The sequence below is a fragment of the Arvicola amphibius genome, chromosome 11 (genome assembly GCF_903992535.2).
Source record: "Arvicola amphibius chromosome 11, mArvAmp1.2, whole genome shotgun sequence".
Classification (NCBI taxonomy): domain Eukaryota; kingdom Metazoa; phylum Chordata; class Mammalia; order Rodentia; family Cricetidae; genus Arvicola; species Arvicola amphibius.
Genome location: NC_052057.2, coordinates 75,640,954 through 75,665,998, shown reverse-complemented (window position 1 = coordinate 75,665,998; position 25,045 = coordinate 75,640,954). Strand labels below are relative to the sequence as shown.

General features: G+C 40.6%; 1 long non-coding RNA gene across 3 annotated transcripts in view; it reads right to left on the bottom strand.

Moving 5' to 3' along the window:
- The window catches only part of LOC119826213, a 58,200-nt gene that overhangs the window by 5,365 nt on the left and 27,790 nt on the right, over positions 1 to 25,045 (bottom strand). For all 3 annotated transcript variants that reach the window (XR_005287373.1, XR_005287374.2, XR_005287372.2), the window contains 2 exons: positions 22,550 to 22,682; positions 18,650 to 20,654 (listed from right to left, as the gene is read on the bottom strand). This is a non-coding gene — a long non-coding RNA (uncharacterized LOC119826213). The remainder of the gene's footprint in view (positions 1 to 18,649; positions 20,655 to 22,549; positions 22,683 to 25,045) is intronic.

Genomic DNA, 25,045 nt, shown 5'->3' with positions numbered 1-25,045 from the left:
TAAAACTATTTTTGTATCATTAATGTGTTATAGATAACCTCAGAGGCACAAAAATACTTTGGTGTCACATTAAGAAATGAAAGCAAAGCACTTCTTGTGGAGCAGTTTGACCAAGAGCAAGCTCTGATTTGAATTCTCCCCCTTCCCCCCTGTATCTTCCATCTATGTATAGTGTGTGGCTACTGGCCTGACTCCAGATCAGCAATTTTCTATCTGTGGGTCGCTTCACCTTTAGGGATCACATAACAGATATCGTGCATATCAGATATTTATATTACAGTTCATAAAAGTAGCAAAATTACAGTTGTGACGTAGCAATGTCATGCAGAACTGTATTAAAGGGTGGCAGCATTCAGAAGGTTGAGAACCACGGCTCTAGAATGTCTCTTGTGTGTCCCCGTGCCTCCAGAACAAAGGACTTTACTCTACATTTACTGAATAGCACAGAAAGCATGGCACGGGAAAGGGATGCAGAAATGTTCAATGGAGTTTTATAAGGGGTGCTGTGGGGTGTGGAAGATGCCTGAGTGAATGTGTGTCGCTGACATGAGTCAGACTGGGTCAAGGACCTTGATCCATGGGAAAATAAATAGCAAAGCCTTTCCCCAGCCCAAGGCCCTGTGAGGCTCAGAGGGATGGAAAAGTCTTCCTCTGGTTCATGTGCCCTTGTAATTTGTGTTGAAAAATCTCCACTGTAGGTTTCATCTCCCTGTGGCTTTTCTCCTAGATACCCTGCATGCATGCAGCCTGGAAATTGCTCTCCTACACAGATTGCTCCTACAGGAATTATTGGAATCACTTCCTAGATCCAGCTGTGCACCCCAAACCCTGCAGCTGTGTGTTTGTCATTTCTTCATTCCTGCATGTAGCCCCTGTCTGATACGTTCATGGAGCTGTGATGAATGCACAAGTCATTCTACTGACTTCAATTGAGCTAGAATAGTAACTGGTACTGCAAAGATACATTATCAAGCTATATCTGTATGTTGTTTCTAAAGTATGTGATGGATATTTGGTTTGTAAGGTTGTTTCCAGCCGATTGGCTGCTTCCAACAAATGATTATTACAATACATACATACACACACACATTACAGTGGACTTTTGAACCAGCACATAATTTAAGATTAAAGTTATGCATTTGTTTAGGTTGTGAAGGCTGACTTCATGGGAAATCCAAGGCAAGTAAGGTTGCTTTCATTGTTCCCTGAAAGACAGGTTTAATTTAATCAGGCTGAGTACACCAGAGAATAGCAGCTTAAGTACACAGCCTTAAGATTTTAAAGTATGTTATTAACTTGCCTGTGAGATTCAAGAAAAGTTCAGTCTCTTTAACTTCAAGAGATTCTTTATAAAAAATTGTTTTGCTACAATTTTTCGTTAGTATTTTAAGTAACAATGTTGAAATGTTAGCTACTGGTTTTGAATTGATTCTTTAATTTTAGTTATTTCAAGTACCATGATGAAGACCACTCAGAAAACAATTGAACTAAACTTTATAAGAAACGTGATATCATTTCAAAACAAATCCTAACACCACTCTTCCTTTATATTAGGAGATACACCAACATACACTATTAAGTTGGCCTTTGGTCCTGAAGAGTCTAAAATTCCTGTTCAGGGACATAGATAGTTTTACATCAAACAAAGATGGAGTCTTTATTAAGAATTGTGAGCTGCTGATTCTGCTACACAAATGGACAATGTAAAGAGATGGTAACTATATTTCACAGTTACTAAACTAGTATAAAATGTTAATTTCCAGCAGCAATAAAGATTATTGCATGTAGCTACATTAGATTTACAAGCCTAGTTCAAGACCTACTAGCTACTTCACTGATTTAGTCCATCTCTGTAACCCCACAGGGATCCCGAGATGATAGCTATATCTTTGCTGACTTATTAAATCATATACCCACAGTGTATTCTACTGAAACTTTGGAGTAATTTTTTGAAACATACCTCAACTATTAAAGACAAAAAGACAACTAAAAGAATTGCCAGTTGGTATCACAAAAAAAAAATCATGTGATGGTGATTTCAAATGCTTCCGTATAAGTTGTGGAATTGTTAGAGATTTTCATTAATTGAGAAATGTTAGCGATGAAAGAAAATTAAATTTTATTTTGCTTAAGACATTTGTAATTTATTATACACTCTGAAATATGTCCTTTGTTCATTTACCTTTAAAGAAAAAATTCTCTTTAAATTGTTGTAGAATATGAATGGAATGGAGTTATAAATATGGCTGCTCTTTGTGCCTCATTGATGAAAAACTCTTTGACTGACTAAATGAATTCCCTCAGGAATGCAGTGGGAATGAAGTATTGTGTTAACATAGTGGCATTAAGAGAGGCTGTTGTATTTATTAGCCAGGATGGGATACCAATATCTTCAATTATTGTCCTTACAATATTCATAGCATCTTTAACAAGCATTTCAGAATCTACAATAATGATCATTTGAGTTTGTTCTTATCTGAAGAGCCGTTATCTACAAGGATTGACTACTTGTTTACTTTGAATAGTATTTGGAAAGGCTGGAGAGATGCTTCAATGGTTTAAAGCATTTGTTGCTTTTGCAAAGGACCTGGGTTCAATGCTTAACACTCACACAGTAACTTACAATCATCTCTAACTCCATTCCAAGGAATACAATGCCCTTTTCTGATCTCTTTGGGTACCAGACACACATGTAGTGCACATATATACATCAGGCAAAACATTTATACACATAAAATGAAATAAATAAATTTAAATTCCTAGAAAATATCCAGCAAAATGGCTAGGAATTTCTAAGCTGCCAGCTTTATATGTACATTTATTTCTTAAATTGTCCAATTCAAGTCACAAATTATTTATAAAATCAGAGAACAAAATTCCCCTTTCACATTTAAGCTTACTCTAAAATACAACTGTAATATTTTCTTAAACCTATATTTTACTTTTTATTTTAATATTAATTTAATCTAGTCAGACTTAACAGTTTCTTAATTTTTAATGTTTTTCACAATTTAACGTTTAAACCCCATTTCTACACTGCTTAAGCACTTTTTGCAGTCTGGACAAGCTAAGAGCTAATAAGTTGATGCAGATCTTCAGTTCAGAATATCTAGTAAACTTCTGAATTCAACAGGAACTGCGTCTTTGTACACTACCAGGTATAGCAATTGGTACCAACACCTTAGGAGTCTGTAATCCATAGAGTAAGCGCATCTCTATTGCAGTCTGAGGATCAGTGCTTTCTCAGGTGTGAGTCACTTAGTGTTAACTGCTCAGCACCTGGAGCATCTGATAGAGATGGGCTTGGCTCGCTTTTGGGAACCTGTTCCCCATGCTCGATTATCACTCCCAGCCAAGATGCAGGAGATGGAGCTCAGTCCTGCCTCAACTTGATATTCCATGCTTTCTTTGTTCACGCCCATGGGAGGCAGAGTCTGCCCCCTTCTGAATGGAGATTGAGGAGGAATAGATGGGGGCTGAGGGTGGGGTAGAAAGGAGGTGGGGAGTGCACTGGAGGAGAGGAGGGAGGAGAAACTGTGGCCAGTGTGTAAAATAAATAAAAACCATGTTAATTAAAATTTTAAAAGAGAAAGAAAACAGTCTCTGGAGAAAGCCAGTGTTACTTAGTTATCATATCACTGCCTTTCAAATAAGAAGGCCAAACTTTTGATTTGCTTTTCCCTCATGGCTAAGGCTGTTGAACATCCCTTTAAGGGTTTCTCAACCTTTGAGTTTCCTTTATTGAGAATTCTATGTTATATCCTATTTTTAAATGGATTATTAAATTTGTTGATATATATATTTTTGTGTTCTTTATATATTTTGGATATTAGCCCTCTGTCAGATGTAGACTTGGTGAAAATCTTTTCCCATTCTATAGACTCCCTTTTTGTTCTTTGCTTTACAGAAGTATTTTTTTTTTAGTTTCATGGGGCCCCATTTATTAATTGTTGATCTTAGTGCCTGTGCAGTTGGTGTTCTATTCAAGAAGTTATCTCCTGTACCAATGCATTCAAGGTTATTGCCCGTTTTCTCAACTTACATCTATCAGAAACACTAAGATCAAAACCACAAATGATAGCTTTATTCTGGAGAGCATGTGGAATAAGGAGAACACTCTTCCATAGCTTTTAGGAATGCAAACTTGTACAGCCACTTTTGAAATCAGTATGGTGGTTTTCCAGAATATTGGGAATCAATCTACCTTAAGACCCAGCAATACCACTCTTGGGCATACACCCAAAGTCGCCCCATCCTATCACAAGGACACTTGCTCAGCTATGTTCATAGCAGCTTTATTCACAATAGCCGGAAACTGGAAACAACCTAGATGCTCCTCTACTGAAGAATAGATAAAGAAAATATGATAAATTTATACAATAGATCATTACTCAGCTGTTAAAAACAATAACATCTTGAAATTTGCAGGAAAATGAGTGGAACTAGGAAAAAATCATCCTGAGTGAGGTAAAACAGATCCAGAAAGACAAACATGGTGTGTAGTCACTCATAAGTGGATATTAGCTATAAAGTAAAAGATTATCATGCTACAGTTCACAGACCCAGAGAGGCTAAATAATGAGGACTTAAGTGGGGACATGAAGTGGGGACATGAAGGTCTCCTTGAGGGGGAAAATGAAATAGATTTCAAGCATGGATAGGGGGCAGGTGGGGTTTAGAACAGCAGAGATCAAGTGGGAGTGGGAAAATACTGGGAGAAACAACTAGAATTGGGGGTGGGGGCATTTTAGGGATGCGGTGGAAACCTAGTGCACTGGAATCTCCATAAAATCTATGATAGTAACCCTAGCAAAGACCCCTAGTAACAAGGGACATGGAGCCTGAACTGGCCATCTTCTGTAATCAGGTAAGGCCACAAGCAGAGGAACTGGGACACCAACCGAGTCACAAAACCTTCAATCTACCCTTCAGTCTACAGTTTGTGTTACTTGCATAGTGTTCTGAGACCAAAGCCTAGCAGAATTTTCATCAAGGAGGCCAGAGAAACTTATTTAGCAACTCATGGGAACAGATGCAGATTTCCACAGACGAACATTAGGCAGAGTTCAGGGAGTCCTGCAGAGGAGGGGGCAGGATCAGAGGAACTAGAGGGGTCAGAGATACCACAAGTACTTGGCCTATACAATTAATTGACCAAGACTGATGGAGGCTGGCAGAGATCAGGGAGCCTGTTGAGGTCTAACCTAGGTCCCCTGGGTATATGTTATTACTGAGTATCTTGGTGTTCTTGTGGGATCCGTAACAGTGGAAGCAGGGGTGCTTGCTGACTCTTTTGCCTATTTATGAGACTCCTTTCCTTCTACTAGATTGCCTTGTCCAGCCCTGATATGATGATATGTATCTACTCTTATATAGCATATTTTGCCTTGTTTGTTTGGTGTCCCTGGGAAACCAGTTCTTTTCTGAGGGGAGAAAAAGGGGGTGTTGATATGGGGGATGGGGAAGGTAGGGGAGACAGTTAGGGGGGAACTGTCATCAGGATTTAATATATGAGAGAAGAAAAAAAAAGAAAGGCCAAACTTAAACTTAAAAATAGCCAAGAACATGAGAACAGAAGATAAAATAAGCGTTAAATTCTTTAGCATGCATTGGGTAACTAAGTAATTCCCAAGAATAAAAGATGCAGTAAAGGACTGAAAGATATGTAAGGCAACTTTGCGTACAAGAAAAAATAAATTTCAAAGGGAAAATGAGATTGAGAAATCAATAAAGGGTATATTAAATATTCTTAGAGGTGTACAGCATAAAACACAAAGATCAGCAAGTACAGAATATAGGGTAAAAGGCAAGTAGTGTACAGAGCAGAGTACCCCAACTATGTGACTGAGCTCCAGAAAAGGAGAGAAACCTAGGACCCAAGAATTCCAAAATTATGAATGGCCTCAACCAGGGATTCCGAGATCCATCAAATGTGGAACCATATAACCAAGATGAACGGGATACTTGAATATATTATAGTAGATGCCAAAGAAACTGGGAAGTATGCCAAGAGTCACAGAGAGTTAGCTTTTAGTAAACAAAGATGAGATGGATAAGTGGCTTCTCAATTAAAGACATAAAGATAATAAGTGCCTATAACCTCATGATAAATCAGTAAAATATCTTCTACCAATGAAGGTTTGTTACACAGGAAACTGACAAACAGCTTACATCAAACATAAAGAGGATCATTCGGAGTTGATAAAAATATATCACACTAAATTTTAAAATTATACTTTACAAAAATACCCAAATAATCACAATAATGTATTAGTCATAAAAATGCAAGAAAACAGATGAGCTATACATATGATATATAAACAAGTTGAACATCCCTAATCTATACTAAATGCTTAAAAATCTGAAATTTTCTCAGCACCAATATGCCACAATAGAAAAATTATGCACTGGCATCATGACACAGATACACAAAGTAGCACAAATATTTCCTTCAGGTTATAGGTATAAGGTGTACATGAAACATAAATAGAATGTTTAATTAAGGTCAAGATATCACCAATATACTTCAGTATGAATGTGCGAAGACTCTAAACTTAAAAAAGAAAAAAAAGAATGAAAAAGAAGAGTCCACTGTCCACCACTCCAGGTCCCCAGCATTTCAGATGAGGGCCACTTTATTTGTGATAGAGTTGTCTCTCTCTCTCTCTCTCACACACACACACACACACACACACATACACACACATGCACACATGTCCCAACCGTACAACCCCAGAGAAGTAAGTGACAGCCAAATGCTGGCTGGAGCACAGAACAAATGAAGTTCCTACTCCTGCTGGAGAGTACTTATGGAAGCCCTGATTGAGAATTACACCCAATCAGCCCAAGCTATGACTACACCCACCCGTGAACTGGTGGTTCCACATGTTAAGGGGGAGAGATACTTCTGTCAGTTGTCACAAGCCATTGACTTGAACAAAGAAAGTTGTAGACTCCTGACTTGATAAGGCCTGGCAAGTAAGTTGAGGCCTCCTTAAGAAAGAGGATATCCACCTGAGAACATCAGCCCTAGCCCATGCCCAAGAGCTTGGCCCCATAGATGTTATAATTTCCTAACAAGAGCCCACAATTATTAAAAGCAGGTCCTTTAATAAGTTGAATCTCACACTGAACTAGTTCTTTGTTGGACTAACTATCTATATTATTCTCAATACTCAAAGCATTATGTGTAGAATCCAATATATGTTAAGGGGCATCTGATGATATTTTATTTAAATGTATTTTTAGTATATGTGAGTAAAGATGCTCAATAAAATGTTGTTTTAATTATTTTATCTTTATAATATTGTTTAAGTATAAAATTTGGTGAATTAAATCAATTTTTGAGTGAATATTTAAATAAAGCAATTGTGGCTGAAAATAACATAATGAAGGCTACTATTCTGTATACTGAGTAAAAATGAAAGAAATAATTTTAAATTACAAAAAAATAAATTAAATAAAACTGAATATTGGGCCCCCAAAAGAAAAATCTGTACCTAAGAATGCTGCTTACTTGGTTAAAACCTATTTCATAAAACAAGCCAGTAAAATATGCAAAGCAGTCATATGAAAGCAAAATTAATGAGTGAATGCATAAACAATAATGAATGACAGATACAGTTAAAGAGATCTATTGTTAATCCCAAAGATGAGAAGAGAAAGAACCACAGACCAAAATCATGGCCAAATTAATTAAAGCAAGCAATTAAATAAGCAAGCTTTTTTATTTATTGTACATGGTCTGCCTCCCTCTAAGGCAGGGTTCAAGAGGTCAGCATTGGATGTGAAGAAGACAAGGTTTTTATAGCTCACAGATAGGGGGCTTCCAAATGGGGGAAAATAGGTGGGGTTATAAGAGCAGAATATAAACATAATAAGTTGACTATAACAATCTTTGAAACAAAAACATGAAGGCAAGGTGGTCACAGCAAGGAGGTCGTTTCAACAGGTAGTCATAACAAAGGGAGGGTTGCAAGGTGATCAGGACAACTTTTGATACAAAATATGATTGTCACTTCCTAGAACAGGCAGTATGGAAACTTTAGTTAAGGTTACAGGTTTTTATAAATCACCTTATATTATAAATTTGACAAAATTAAGCAGATCATAACATTTAGTAAACTGGAATTCCTTTTGTTTCTTCCCAAATAGGGATTTTAAGAACTGGCATGCAGTGTCTTGGGAATGAGGTGGACATGAACCTTCACAACCAACTCAGTGGAAGAATAGGCGCTTAAACTTCCTGAGACTTACCCTACTTGCTCATGACCTGAGGCACAGGTCAGGAAAGCATGCAAGAGGTCGTCAGTCCAGTCATTTGTGAGTAGGACAGACCACTGGAAGAACGTACTGCTGAAAATTGGCCCCAGCATCAGGTGAAACATATTTTAATGGTGGCACGTGGTACATGAACAACGTTTAGCAAGGGGAAGTTGACAAGGAAAACAAAAGATGCTGTGAAAGAAAATAAAACAGCAAAATAAATGCTTCAGACTTGCAAAATCAAACCGAGGGGTGTTGATGACATCGATAAATACGTACCTAAGAGAATAACAAAAAAGAAATGAAAGGCAACAGAAGAAGCTAAGGATATTCAAAGTCTAACAACTACTTCCTCTGGGAAAATACCATCCATCATTAGGACAACCTAGCGGATCCGAATTAAGGAGGAAAGCAATCAGAGTGAAAATCCATCAACCCAAATCACACAAGATTCTGAAAGCTGATGGAGAAATGTTGAAGAAATTACCTTGAACTGAGAGGACTGCAAAATCTCCCTCTGAATGTGACAGACTTAGCAGCTTCTATTTTCAGAGCAACTGTGAAGTACTTCCATTCGGGTGGCGGGAGGGTGGCTCCCCACAGCCACAGACAGGTCTTGTGTCTTTATCAGAAGTGTCCGCTGAAGTGTGGGACCTATAAAAGTGGCCGCAGACTCTTCATAATTACTCACCCCTGGAGAAGCGAGTCATGCCTGGAGCCAAGATGAGGCCAACTGATTTAACTTCTCTGGCCCTTCGCTTGCACGGATGTGAAATGGTTATAAAAGCTCACACACGGCCTGTCGCGATGACAGTTTGGATGGTGCACAGGAAGTATTGAGCAAAGCATCCGCTACAAACTGCCACTGAGTAGTCAAAAATATCAGTACTTCAAAAATGAAATGGAGACGACCAAAGTAACAGTAGCCATTACGTTTAAACAGTAAGTTAACTTCTCCCTTATTTGCAAGACTTTAACGTAACATTTCAGATATAAAAGAGGTCAATAGGCTAATGTGTTTTGCTTTCAAAGGAGTATTAAACCTAAGACACTGAAGTTACCTTCCCAAAAGCAGATGGATTAATTTAGAGAAGTAAGACTAATGGCTACTGTGGTAGAGGAGTGAGTTAGAGGAAATGGTTAAAGATAGAGGATATCTGGAGTTGATACGTAATGATTATAAGAGAACTAACAATTGACTATAAAAATGACAGGAGAAATACTGAATAGTCAGGAAGAATTATTTTATTGGGTTTATCACAAAATAACCAGGAGGCTATTTTAAAAAGAAAGAAAGAAAAGAAAATTTCACCCAAATGAGAAAGAAAATTTTCTAACTGTAAAAATTATTATACAAGAAAAATCTTCCAAGAAAAGTGATGAAAGCCCATCTCTGGGGGTATTTAAAATAAGGTTGGATAGGACCCAAGAAAATATATATGACAGAGAACCACAGCGCTTGGATTCAGTGCTTGCTTCCATCGCGGATTTTATAGCAGCCTTGAAATAAACTGGGTCATTCAGTCATGATTGGTGTTTAAAAAGGGCTGAAGTAACCAAAGATCTGAGGAGCCTCTAGGTACCCCGAGTCCGTGCTAGGTACAAAGTTAATCCAAGCCAGTGACAATATCCATAACATGACAAATTTTGTATTGCTAAACTCTGCAGTGTCCTGACTCCTGCATATGTCATGGTAGCAGAGTAGGCCTGATTTTTCAGAAAATTGCTTCTAAACCAAAGTTAACCCATTCTTGAGCCAGAGAACACTGTAGCTCAAAGGGACTTATTTGTTTTGAAGTGAATAATAACCCATACTTATATTAGCTGTGCATATACCAAACACTGTGTTAAATGATTGGCTGATATAATCTCAGATTATCGTGATAGCCTTTGGAAGCAGTTGCTGTGTGACTCTTTATTAGACCTTATGATTGGTGTATATTCAACACGGACAGAAAACAACAAGACTAAAGAAATGATTTCAGCTCTCATAGGCAATGAATGTATTGGTGTTCCTTATAGGATTGTGGGTGGCATTTGTACAAATATATCACTGAAAAGCCTACTTCAGTGTGAACAATAATCATGAAAATTAATACAAAGCTCCCTGTCTAACTTGCAAACACCAAAGGGCCTCTTTGACCCATGAATAAAATATTGCATATGCAACTTCACTATCCTGTGAACTGGGATTTTTAAGTTTTATGAGCTTCCTGGATCTTACAAGCATCCTCACCAGAAAATGTTTCTATTTGGAGAAAATAGCTACATATCATCCCAAACCTTTTTTTGGACTCTTAAATTCTTTGTGCTCTCTCTGCTGCTGTGTTTCCTGAGTCTTAGAGAGGGTTATACAAATATCTGATTATTTTCTTCATTTATTAATGCCACAACAAAAGTCACTTAACCTCAACTACTTGGCCAGTTTCTGCAGTAAATCACTGACTTTTGCAAAAGATGAGATTTCTCTGTAACTGAGATTGACAGAAGCAGTATTCTATAGACATAAACATAAGTGTTCAGAAGGCTGTTTCATGGGCACATCATATTCACTTAATAAAATGATAGCAATAGCCTGCCCTACTTGAGTCTGTGATATGCCCACCATAGGTCTTCAACCTCGCTTATAGTGATATCACAAAAATCATATGCTATACATTTATTAACATTGGCATATACCTGACATAGCAAACTCTTTTTTTACATTATGAAAGCCTTATTTCTAACATAGTCAATGACAAGAAGTGGTAAACTCTGCTTCTGTACTCTTTTCTTGTTTCTTGAGGCCTAAGCTTCTTCAGAGCATTAGATGCACTAGGCCAAAGGGCCAAATGCAATAAAATTTCTCCTTGCCTTAAATTTCTGAGTGCAAACAAGATGTAATGGTGCACACCTTTAATTCCAGCACTTGGAAGCTATAGACAGGCAGATCTTTAAGCTCAAGGTTAACCTAGTTCATAAAGTTAGTTCCAGGAGAAGCTGAAAGTCTTACATCTTGACCTCCAGGTAACAAGAAATGTTCTGAGAACCTGGGTATAGCGTGAGCATATATGAGACCTCAAAGCCTGCCTCCACAGTGACACACTTCCTCCAGCAAGGCAATACCTCCTATAATGCCACTTCCTATGAGATTATGGGGGACAATTATGTTCAAGCTATGACATTCCTCTCCCTTACCCCCATAAGCTTGTAAAATTATCATAAAGTAAAAATGTGTTTAGTCCACCTTCAGAAGCCCCCATAGACTCTCACAGTCTCAACAATGTTTAAAAGTCCAAAGTTCAAAATCTCTTCTAAGATTTGTACAATCTCTATCCGAGTTAGGGTTTCTGTTACTTCCATGGAACACCATGATCAAAGCACAAGTTGGGAAGGAAGGGGGTTTATTCGACTTATACTTTAGCACTGTTATTCATCACCAAAGGAAGTCAGGAAAGGAACTCACACATGGCAAGTTTCCAGGGGCAGGAGCTGATGAAGAGGCCATGGGGATAGGGAGGTTACTTACTGGCTTGCTTGCTATGGCTTGCTCAGTCTGCCTTCTTATAGAACCCAGGACCACCAACCCAGGGATGGCACCACCTACCATGGGCTGGGTCTTCCCAAACTGATTACTAAATTAGAAAAAGGCCTGATAGCTAGACCTCATCGGGGCATTTCATCAACTGAGGATCCTTGCTCTGATGAATCTAACCTGTGTCAAGATGTCATACAAAACAAGTCAGTACAATCTCTTAATTGTAATCCCCTATAAAATTAAAATAAAAAGAAATCAGATCCCATGCTTTCAACATGTAATGGCAGAGGATGTACATTACCATTCCAAACTGTAGAAAAGAGGGCACAGTGAGGAAATACTAGACCAAAGCAAGGCCAAAACAATTTGGGCAAACCCTAAACTTTGCATCTCCATATCTGCCGACAAAATTAATCCAAATTTCTTTTCTTCAGTCTCAGGCAGACTTGTCAAACCAGGGCAAGAAGCAGCCATATTCTTTAACAAAGCATCACAGGAACAATATCTAGACCAACATTAATATTCTTCTCTGAAATCTCTTGAGCCAGGCCCCCACAGTTCATCAATCACACTCAGCACCACTGTCTTCCATGCTCCTACTGGTATGGCCCATTAATCAGTACTTAAACCATTCAACTGCTTTGTTTTTTTTCCCTTATATTTCTTTTTTCCCCATGGTTTATTTTTTTATTAAAAATTTCCATCTCCTCTCCTCCTCCTCCCCCTTCCCTCCCCTCCCCTCCACCCATATCCCCACTCCCTACCTCTCCAGGCCAAGGAGCCATCAGGGTTCCCTACTCTATGTTAAGTCCAAGGTCCTCCCAACACCCCCCAGGTCCAGGAAGGTGATCAACCAAGCTGACAAGGCTCACACAGAGCCCGTCCATGCCGTAGAATCCAAGCCCATTGCCATTGTCCTTGGCTTCTCAGTCAGCCTCTACCATTGGCCACATTCAGAGAGTCCGGTAACCCAGACCCAGAAAGATGAACATGGGATATACTCACTCATAATTGGTTTCTAGCCATAACTAAAGGACATCGAGCCTATAATTCGGGATCCTTGAGAAGATAATAAGAAGGTGAACCCAAAGGAAAACATATAGTAATCCTCCTGGATATTGGAAGTAGACAAGATTGCCGGGCAAAAATTGGGAACTTGGGGGTGGGGTGGGACAAGGCCAAGGGGAAATGGGGAAAGAAAAGCATGAAGGGGAGAATGGGGAGAGCTCGGGGGAATGGGATTCTTGGGATATAGGAAGGGTGGATATGGGAGCAGGGAAGCATATATCTTAATTAAGGGAGCCATTTGAGGGTTGTCAAGAGACTTGACTCTAGAGGGGTTCCCGGGTTTTCAACCGCTTTTCTAATCCATTGTCCCAAGGTTCATATTACTTCAAACAGTATCAAGGTCAGACCTACCCCAGTCCCTGGTACTAACTTTTTTTTGAGACAGGGTTTCTCTGTAGCTTTGGAACCTGTCCTGGAACTAGCTCTTGTAGACCAGGATGGCCTTGAACTCATAGAGATCTGCCTGCCTCTACCTCCCGAGTGCTGGGATTAAAGGCATGCACCTCCACAGCTCAGCCCAACTTCTGTTTTAGTTAGGTTTTTATTGCTATGAAGAGACACCATGACTACAACAACTCTTATAAAGGAAAAACAATTACTTGGGGGTGACTATGAATTCAGAGGTTTAGTCCACTTTCATCATGGTGTGACATGATGGCTTGTAGGCAGGCATGGTGCTGGAGAAGGAGGTGAGAGTCCTACACCTTGACCCGCAGGCAACAGGAAGTGTTCTGAGACACTGGGCATGGCTTGAGCATATATGAGACCTCAAAGCCTCCCTCACAGTGATACTTCCTCCAACAAGGCAATACCTACTCCAACAAGGTCACAAGTCCTAAGAGTGCCACTCCCTGTGAGCTTATAGAGACCAATTGCATTCAAACTACCTCAAAGCCAAATGGTGGAAGAATATAAAGCTTTACTTTAGAGATAAGGAAAAAGCTCAGAGCATGCCCAGGCTTTGGCAGGCATCTAAAAGAGAAAGAAGAAAAGAAAAAGATACCACAGTAGTGCATGATGGAAGTGCTGAAAGTGACTGCCCTCAGTCATTCATGAGCATCCTACATCCAGCAGACTCTTAGACGCTGCCATGGAGCTGCAGTTGGAGATCTGGACATGGCTGGCGAGTACTGTTTCACCCTACCCAAGGGCAATGTGTAACGGAACAGGTTCTTGCCTGATATATCCACTGCTTGAGCTGGCTTCTCAAGTCTGGCAGGCATTGGGCTGCTACCCTGACTGTTGCCTTTCCATCAGCTGCACATAGTTGCTGAAAGAGTGCCAGGGAAAACAAACAATATCTACCTCCAGAAAACGTTCTTGTAAAACAGAAGTGTGTATACAAACTCTGGAAGGGTCAGAGTTTGGTCAGTTTTCTTTCAGCACCCCTTGTTTTCTACTTAGTTCACGTGTTTAGTGGACTGATTCCATTTCCAGAAGCTCACAAGCCTGGAGTTCATCTTCTTATTTTTTTTCTCCAAGAACTTAAACTCCACACACATTTTGTCACACCTGCTTTCAAGACCCACTGTCTGTTTTGCTTTTTCTCGTGCCCTCCTGAATTTATGAACCCTATTTTCAAGCCAGTCTAAATCACTAAGCTCTCCTGGAGCATCCACATATCTTGTCAATATGACATCTCACCACGGGTATCAGTCATATCACAAAGCCCAATACGTGTCCTGAATTCCTTGCTGAATTAATATTTAAACTTTCCTTGTGAGCAGAGTCATATGTGACACAGATAACTAGGTACCAAATACCACTGTCTCCATGCCTAATTTTCTCATTAATCTCTTTTGTTGTCCTCCCTGGTATTCATGGAGATCTCAGCTAGTAATAACCAAGTGTTCCCAATACCTGCATGAACAAGCCTATCAGGGACTGATTTTTCTCATATTGCTTTGCAATGTGCAACTTATGGAGGTATGGGTAGTTATGTCATTTAGTTTCTCTGCTTTTACGGCACTTAGACTCTTCCCATCTGCTTCCATGTCCTCCAACTTCCCAAGCCAGACTGCAGGGGATTTCTCATTTAAGATTCTTTCCAAATACCAGCAGTTCAGAAGCAGAATATATCAGGAAGATTAGCATGTCCTGAACCATTAGTAATGTCCCTGTGTATTAAATTGTGAACTTTTCCTTCCTTTGTGTTAAAGGTTGTATTTAAAGTATAGCTTCCATTATTTCTACTTAAGTCTGTCTTTTCTCATATCTGATTCTTCCCTGGCTTCCAAGATTTTGGATCTCAGGAAGAGCTCTTTATCACAGATAGACGTCTTGCTCTTTTCTTTGTGACCCAACAGCTTTAAGAGAGTAAACCAACAGCTTCATGGTATTCTCTCTCCTCTCTCTCTCTCTCTCTCTCTCTCTCTCTCTCTCTCTCTCTCTCTCTCTCTCCATTCCTATCAAATCAGAGGCCTTTGCAAAAGTAATATCCACATGTCTTTTTCCCAATGTAATTCCTCCCTTTTGTAGGCATGTTGATCCTAGGGGTGGAGATTAGCCTCAATTGTATGTCTTAATATCTGCCGCAAAGATGACAGCTGTTATACTCTGCTACGGTCCTCTTCCATGTGTCCTATTTTTAGGGTCTGAAATATATTCTCATGTTGGTTTGTCATCCATGGGGGGGGGGGTCATCCCTGTACTCACATAGAAGACCACATTCATCAAGGAGCTAGACTCTATACAACATATGGGAATATGACTACTGTGGTCGTCTTCCCAAGGAAACCAAACTCTCAGATGGTCCAGTCTGATTATATTTCTTACCACTTGTCATAGTGCTCCTATTATAACTTCTATACCTCCTAAAACTGCTCCTCTCTGACTATTCTTTGGTCCATTTGCCCCTACTCAGTTACTAGTTGTGCGATCCCGTCCCCCATTGAGAAAGTGTGCACAGACATCTATTTACTCCCAAATAAGCAACCAACAGCAAACCAAGGAAATGATTCCATCCAACACTGGCTTAGGGAGCTGGTCAGTTTATTGGGGTAACTGACGGAAGCAGTGATGAGGAATTACTTGCAGAAGCATGGATGACTCTGTAACAGGAAGGCCGCTTGTTTGTCCCCACTGCCCAGAACCAAAATAATTACACAGAAACTTTTATTATTAAATTATTAAATCACTGCTCAGCCCATTAGCTCTAGCATCTTTTTTTGGCTAACTCTCACATCTTAATTTAATCCATTTCTAGTAATCTGTGTATCGCCACATGGCAGTGGCTTACTGGGTAAAATTTTTAGCATCTGTCTCTGGCAACCCCATGGCAGTCCTCTGATTCTTTTCTTTTCCCAGCATTCAGTTCTGTCTTCCCCGCCTACCTAAGTTCTGCCAAGGCCAAGGCAGTTTCTTTATTCATTAACCAAGAAAAGCAATACACACAGGGGACTCCCCCATCATGACTCAACAGTAGATTATGGTCAGAAAGCTCATCATAGTCCTAGTGACAGCTCATGAAAGGTTGCATGCATGTCTGGAGCTCCCTGCACAATGTGCAGGCAGCCCTACAGGAGATTCCTTTCTCTCCCAACAATTATTTGCTCCTCACAAAACCCCTCACAATTTCTTGAACTTCCTGAGTCTTGTACATATCCTCTCTCCTTTCCAGAAGAGATTGTTTCAGTTGGAAGAAACAGCTAAACAACAGTTAATGGCTTCTGTTCTGTGAAGAAATAGCTTAAGGCAGGTTAAGTCCTGCTACACATCAATAAAGAAGAGCTGGAATGAGATTCCAGTCCAGGTGTGTGCATTTATCAAGACAGGACTCCTTCTGTATCAATGCTGTCATCTTACTTGACAAAAGATAAGGGGACTCACAAGCACACGGTCCCTTCCGACGAACAGCAGAAAGGGGTATCTTTTTGATGTTATAAACAGAGTAAAAGGAAAACATATACAGATGTAGGTTTATCCTTTCAAGTCTTCATTTTATTCAAAGACAAATTGTGTTGTGTTGCTCTTCTTCAATATTCTACCTGATAAAATTCTCTGCATCTATAGTCCTTCGATGATACAGTGACCGTCTGTATATGTGGTGTTCACATGGGCATTTTGCAGTCTAATATTCTGAAATAAGTTTAACAAATAGAAATAATAGCGTGTCTGCCAAATGCCTCGCTCTTATTTATCTTTTACTTATGTATCCTTCATTACTATATGCAAGAAAAAGAGAATTTTTTAAGAATATAAAATTTGTGTCATCTCTATCAAAGCCATTATCTACTTAACACTTTAATTTTACTTTAATGGGTCTTCCTGTGAATGCATATAGTCACAGTGTAGATATGAATTGTTTTCCAAGAAAAGACTCAGGTTCAGGACTGCGTCACAAGTAGATGGTACTTTTGGGGGAGGTTTTGGAACCTAGGAGTAAGATTTTCCTAGTGGAGATAGGTCACTGGGAACAGATCTGTGGTACTCTCTTGTCTCTGGATTCTTCCTGTCTTCCTCTGTCTCCTGTCTGCCTGTGGTGGGGAGTAGCCCCTACCACAAATCCTGTCACTGTGATGTTACTCCTCACCACCAGCCAAGAACCCATGAAACCAAAGGCTGTGAACTGAAAGCTATTTGATTACAGCAACCAAAAGCAACAAAAGCACATGTCTCAATCTATTAAAGTTAGTTAGCAGAAAACATTCTGAAATGAACACAGTGTGTAACTTAAACAATAAAGTGTTAACCAATAATAATGAAAGCTTAATGAAATCCATAACCTACAAACGAACAGGCTACTCTCAGCTCATAAGAAATGCCTTGCCACGTATTTATACCTTCGTATCTTTGTTGAAATTGCTGTGTCACCTCTTCTTTAGCAATGAATCTGCTCTAAAAAAATAAACTCTTGTGGCTGGCAAATAATTGTCAGTAAAGAGTGTGTTGTGCAAGAGTAAGAACCTGAGCTTAGACCCCTAGTGCACTACCCTGTTACAAAACAGGGTCCTAGGGGGCAAGTCTACAACCCCAGGGATGCAGAGGGTGGCAGGGGCTTGCTGATCAGCCAGCTTAGTAAAGCAGTAAGCTCCGGGTTCACTAAGACCCGGTGTCTCAAAAAATGAGGTAAAGGGTACTGAGGAACATTCAGTGCTAATCTTTGAATTGTGCATATATATGTGAATGTGTTCGTGAACACACACATGACCATGTACACACAAACACACAGTAAAATAAGACAAAGTATCCATAAATAAAAAAAATCTTTAGTCCCTCTATTAAAGAAGCCAGTGCCCTTACAGTGATGGAGAGGTACCCTTCATGGCTGCTGCTTTGTGAGCTCTAGAAGGAGGCAATGTTGACAATCTACACATCCTCACATCCTCTTCCTTACCATACTCCCTATGGAAAGTAGGTTGAGAGGTGATGGATGGATGGATGGATGGATGGATGGAGATAGCAAATGTACACACAATATTTTAATGAGATCTGCTCACAGGCACGAGTGTTTAACCCGTCTCAAGAAAAAAAATCCTCTAAGCAAATTTTTAATTTGGAAACTGGAGTTAAAGTGGTGTGTGACTATGTAACTGGCATGGGTCAGGTGACATTCCATATGAGAGAGAACTGGAACATGATTATCTGCATTGGGGCCCAGCTCGAATTACTAAACCTCATGTTAGACGTATGCCTCCACACCTTCATGGTCCAGCAAGCCGTCTCTTTAAGAAAATACTTGGAACTGCAGCCTTTAGGAAGCATTACTTCCTGGGCAACCAGAGCCTGACCACGGAGCTGATGCTGAGAGATGACTCATCATCCTACCACCCCTCCTGGTGGCAGCACTGATGAACTTACCTCGAAATGTCTGTTACAGACTCTGCTCTTCCAGGAAGCCAAGGGCATCTCCTGTGTGAAAGCTGCAGGCTGCCATCCTCCGAACACTGGCCCTGTCGTCACAGGAGAACACCACCCACTGCTCAGGGAGCCAGATGTGGGGAGAAAGGTTGGGAGAGCACAGTGACCTAAACAGTGACGTTTAAACCTACATTTTCTCCCTGGGAACTTCTCAACTCTGTAAAACCTGCCCATAGTAGGTACTCAGAATTCAGTGGGTATTACCTCCCTAACAATAAGAAAATACAGAGGGTTTTCTGTTCCACACTTCATTTGCCATATATTCAGTGAGCACCATGGCACACCAGAGGACAGTCCTTCCCAAAAGATACACATTCCTGTCGCTCTGAGCGGGAGCTCTTTCCCCCTGGTTTCTTATTAGGGACAAGCGCCCTTTAACTACATTTCTATATCACCGCACCAGAATGTGAGAATTCAATTGTACCTGTTAGAAGAGTGGAGACTTCCACGAGCATCCAGGGCCCAGCAAGACAGTGTGTCTCAACTGTCAAGGAGTTTACAAACATCAAGGATAAGGACCAAGCATGGGTAGGGTTGGAATCTTAAAAGACCGCAGGGAGGTAACATTAACTAGAAGGTTACAGTTTTTTAAAAGGAGAGTCGATGGAAAGTTAGAACCCAGAAGTTCCCTCAACAGGCTTACAACAGAAAACTCCAGGACCAGAAGGAGATGATGGGAACTTGGAAGAAAGATGACTGGAAAGTGGAGTTTGGCTTTCAATCCCCCGTTCTGGCGCTTGGGAGGAAGAACAACAGTGGAACTGTGCCAAAGGTGCGGGAGGGAGAAAGAGGGGCGCTTGCTGTCATCAGGACCCGCCCTCCCTGACCTGACACCACCATCACTGCCTCTCAAGGCGTGGGAGCAGATCTGAGTCCCACTGCAGGTAGCTGTACTCATTTCTCTCTATTTCTAAGAGTTTGGAGCTTCTGAAATGTTTTCACTCTGGGGGGTGGGAGAAACGGAGATTTGTCTAAACTTGCTGACCCCTGAGTGGGAGTTCCCTGAGATTTGCTCCGAACAAAATGGGATGTATTTCACCAACCCTGTTGCCCGACCACAGGGACCCAGACAATAAACATGCACAGAAAGAAAACACACTGGTTCTGTCAAGGAAGAAGCCTGCTAGGAAAATGCACAGACAACAACTGAAGCTTCCCTTCTCCCTCTCTGCCGCCTTTCCTTTCTGCCTTTTTTTTCTTTGTAAGCATTTATCTCTTCCGCCAACACTTCCTGGTTACTTAATACCCTTTATGTAATCACTTGCAGGCACGCATTTGCATTTTAGACTTGTGTTCAGAAAAAAAAAATCTGCCTAAAGTTGTGCAGACTCAGGCTGCAGACACACCAGGTCCAGTCTCTGCGTTTGGGTGTCCCTGGCACCTGCCAGCTGTGCGTCCTCGGAATTGAGGACATCGTGTTTTCAATTTTCTTCAATAAAGCAATGAATCTGGCAATTTGCTGGCCTGCTTCGGCTAAACAGAAAGGACAATTTGAGAAGGATCATAGTTCAGGGCCAGTCAGACGGAAACAATCGAAAACACAGAGCTGGCCGCTGCGGTTCCCCAGTGCAGCGCGCTGTCGCAGTTTGACTGACAAACTGACTTTTTCGAGGTGCTCATGCCCATTTCAGTCAGAGTTTATTGAAGGTGATTTTGATCTTCTCCATGAGGCCACAGCAGTGGCCGTGCCATCTGTCACCTTGATTGCATCGTGGATTCTCTGGAGAGAGCGCCATGGCTCCTGATCACTTACAGATTGTGCGGCTTTCTCCTCCATACGGACCACATGCGCCGAGCCAGATGGTGAACATACACGCTGATTATAAGTCTTTATCTCCGTGCAGGAAGGAGAGGAACTATTAGGTTTCCCTCAGGAGCTCTGCTCCTCTCTACCCTCATGCTGCTCCTCGGCAAATACAGTCTTCTTCAGCTGTCATCGGCCTACCTTGGAAAATTAAAAAAATAAACAATAATTCCATCACCGGGCCCGAGAACCCAAGCTGGTGCCTCAGAGCAGTCCCTTGGCCTTGCTCCCCTTCTCGCAGGCCCCACCCCCACCCTCTCCCTGCCTGTCAGCATTAGGTACAAAGAAGTTTGTTTGTGAATGCATCATTAATGTGTTGGTTTTTGAGAAACCGGGAGGGGCCCACAGCTTGGAAATGAAACCTCGGGACCCCAGCTCTTTTGTGCCATTGGGATGGGGCGATATGGCTTCCATTGCATTGTGCCATGTGCTTCCATTTAGATTCTAGTTATTCATTCATTCTTTTAAAAGTTCATATCCCACGTTTTTAAACTATAGGCATATTTTTTTTTCTGAAATAATTTCAGGAGGATTGCTCACATTTGCGTAAAAGCAACAGGGATCTAGGAGGGATTTAGAGGCGGGGACAGTGGTCAGGAGAGGGAGCTTCTCAGTACAGTACTGAAAAGAGGCACATGTGGAGGATGGGCACAGGCAGGGGCCCTCTGAAGTCCACTGCAGTTTCCCTCCCTGAGCACCACTGCCACTCACTGTGAGAGACCCATCGCTGTGAGAGACCCATTGCTGTGAGAGACCTATCGCTGTGAGAGACCCATCGCTGTGAGAGGAGACCCATCGCTGTGAGAGACATGTCACCATAAGAGACCCATTGCTGTGAGAGACCCATCGCAAAGATTCTGATGGGGAACTGTAGTATGTACAAAATTCTTCACCTCCTCACAGTTCACATGGAGTCATGAAGAAAAAGGTCCTTAATCTTTCTACTGTTTGGACATAATTTTGGTAAGTTAAAGAATATACATTTAAATTTTTCTTCCTTCCTTTCTTCCTTTCTTTCTGTCCAGTCACTCCACAAAGATAAGGTATAGTACCATGTCATGGTCTGCAGCTGTGAGCAGAAAAGCACCCTCTGATGCCTTCATGCGGTTCTCTTTTCCTTTCTCTCCTCCCCTTGCCCAAGTCCCCTACTCAAATGAGCAGCCGTCTGCATAAATTAGGGACTGGTTTCCCAGTGATCCATGACCTTGAAGTCTTGCCTATTTGGGTCACTCATTAGGAATAACTGTCTTATAACCTAATGACTGAAATACGCTGAATCCAATAATTTTGCTCAGACACGAAATCTAAGTGATTCTGAGGATAGCCACCCAATCCTTTCTGGCTTGGGGTAAAATGGCATGCTATTCTCTGTTACTGAGACACCCAGGCTACAACATAACACTCGGTCTCCCTAAAGAAAGACTCCTCCAGTGTTCTATCCTCTTAGGGGGATAGGGTACAAGAAAGAAGTTGTGAAAAAAATGATCTTGACAGTTAACAGTAAACACACACACACACACACACACACATTCTTCTTACCCACATTTCCTCAGAAAGTAACCAATTCCAAATCACTTCCTACTCCCAGGTCAAAAGTTAGTTCATATGTTGCTTAGGTATTAGAAACCTTGCCCGTGGGTACTGGAATAAAAGTCAACTCTATTTTCAACAGATTCAATTGAAGAAGCAAAATCAGCTCTTTTAACTCTCGAGAGTCTAATGATAAGGAGCTTTCCCCTTTGTTCCTATGATGAAACAACTATTCTTTTTTTTTTTTTTTTTTTTTGGTTTTTCGAGACAGGGTTTCCCTGTAGTTTCTAGAGCCTGTCCTGGAACTAGCTCTTGTAGACCAGGCTGGCCTCGAACTCAGAGATCCGCCTGCCTCTGCCTCCCGAGTGCTGGGATTAAAGGCGTGTGCCACCACCGCCCGGCTGAAACAACTATTCTTAATGGAGAAAAGTCAATATAAAATGTTGGTAAAGGAAGAAATGCAGTGTGATCGACTCCCTCATAAAATTTCCTATCCTTGAACTTACCCCTTCCTCCTCCTCACTGGGGCCCTGTGCCGTGTGCATGATGACGACACTATATGAAGGTGTATGAACAGACGATGCTTGTTCAGTTCTCACTTGACTGGGGCTCTCCTTTCTTCAGTTTCAACAACAACGTCTGAAAATTAGATGGGAAATTCCAGAAATAACTCATAAGTTTTCAAACACGCACTGTTCTGAGTAGTCTGATGGTGTCTCACTCCATCCCATTTCATCTATTCCAGAGCATAAATCATTCCCTTGCTCAGTGTCTACCCTGTATAAGCCACCAGCCCATTTGTTATCTGGCCACTGTTTTGGTTAACTGATTAATCTTCATGTTGTGATAGTGTTGACTACAAGCGGCACTTGCTTACTTGGTAATAGGCTAAAGTGTGTTTATTATAGTGTGTCATTAAAATGCAATAGTGAATTAACAATTATTAGGATGTTTGCTTGTGGTTTTATGAGACAGTTTTATGTAGTCTTGTTGGCAGAGTGAGGTCCTGAAAACTCTGTACCCAAGGCTGACTCTGACTTTGAACTCCTGATTCTCCAGCCTCTAACTCTCATATATGTCACCGTGTGTGTTTGTGTGTATAAATAGATAGATAGATAGAGAGAGAGAGAGAGAGAGAGAGAGAGAGAGAGATAGAGAGATGAGAGAGATGATAGATAGATAGATAGATAGATAGATAGATAGATAGATAGATAGATGATAGATAGATAATAGATGATAGATAGATGATAGAGATAGAGAGAGAGATAGAGAGAGATGATAGAGAGAGATAGAGAGATAGAGAGATAGATGATAGATAGATAGATAGATAGATAGATAGATAGATAGATAGATAGATAGAAGATAGATGATAGATAGAGAGTTGTTAAGTATGAATTATACTTTAACACACATGTGTATAAACTGGATATAGTCGCATTCAAGAAGAAGAAGCAAAACAGACTTGAGTTTCAGATGAGCCTGGGCTAGAAAGAAGTTTAAGTTGAGTCAGAACTTCAAAGCCAACAGCTAGAGATGTAGTCCAGTGGGAGAGCATATCTGATATGTGTAAGGCATGGACCTGATGCCTAATGCTGTAAAAAGTATTATGTAAAGTGAAAACAGTATCCAGGGCCTGATACTACCCATGAGCAAGAATGTCCTATGCAAAGGAGATATTACTAACTCGTATGTGTATGCATATGGCCTTAAAGACAATCTTTAAAATCATAAACAGGAAAAAACATAAACAAATTTTTAAAAATAGTATGCCTATCTAAATGTCTTCTGACATCTGAATATTAACCTATATTGGGGTTTGCCTGAGCATACAGATTTCAAAATAAATCAGCACTCTCCTTATGCATATCATATCTGTGCATATCAGCACAGATACCAAGAGTTGGCAATCAGCTCTCCCTGCTGAAGTAGATGATCTCTACCTTTGTAACATCAACCTGTCTGCTTTTCTGTTTGTCAGAAACCAAGAAAGTCATCAAATACAGCTTACATCCTCAAAGAGAGGGAAGATCCTAAGACATTATACAGTACACTTGATGAAAAACCAAATTGTAACTTTATAGAAGAAAAAAATGGCTAAGACCCCAGAAGAGGGAAGAGAAAATGGACTTGATTTGTATTAATGAAATGTATAAATATAGATGATGGCTTCCTATATCCCACATAGCAATAAGATAATTCTGAGGTCTTAAACACTGAGTATCTTCATTTCTGACTTGGATTATGTCTCTTTCAGTAAAGCCAGGATCCACCATGTAGGGTAGTACCCTGTGCCTACAATCAATGTGTCAAGGTGCAAAGAAAGGTCAGAGACATGGAAGTTGGCTGGAGTTGAATGGCAGCATTTTCACTTGGACTTGGGTTGGCCGGCTGCTTTCTCTGGGCCTCACAGTCTCTGTCTGCCAATAAGCAAAACAATACCAATCTCCTAAGAGAAGATTAACTTCAGTAAATGGGAAACATTTCCCACAGTATCTGACATATGCTATCTTCTTGACACATGTTAAAAATGAAATTAAACCAGAACAAGCTAATGCTGCAGGTGCACATAGAACATGACCATTAAGTATATTAGATTTCACAATGGAAACCATACTCTGCTAAGGAGCCAGGATGTTAAACACAGATATCATGATAGGCAAGGTGATAAAACAGAGACCCTGTGTTCCACGTATGAGGCCTGTGCTTGTTACTCTTGGGGTGTCAGTCCTCCCACCTGAGAAATGGGCCATCTTAAGGACACCGCAATGAAGGTTAGCTGTCAGAATTAGGTCGTACAGGAGATATGCCTCAAAATCACAATCAGTAATAAAGCCCGCCGGACTTCAGAGCAGTCAGAAGGCTCTGCAAAGGTGCTCCTGTTTCATCCTTTACTGACGTATGTCACTCACTTCTATTTACTAGTTTTAGCTTCCAGTTTTAACTAGGAAGGAACCACTCATTGTTTTATTCAGTGATAAAATCCAGACATATAAAGTTAGTAA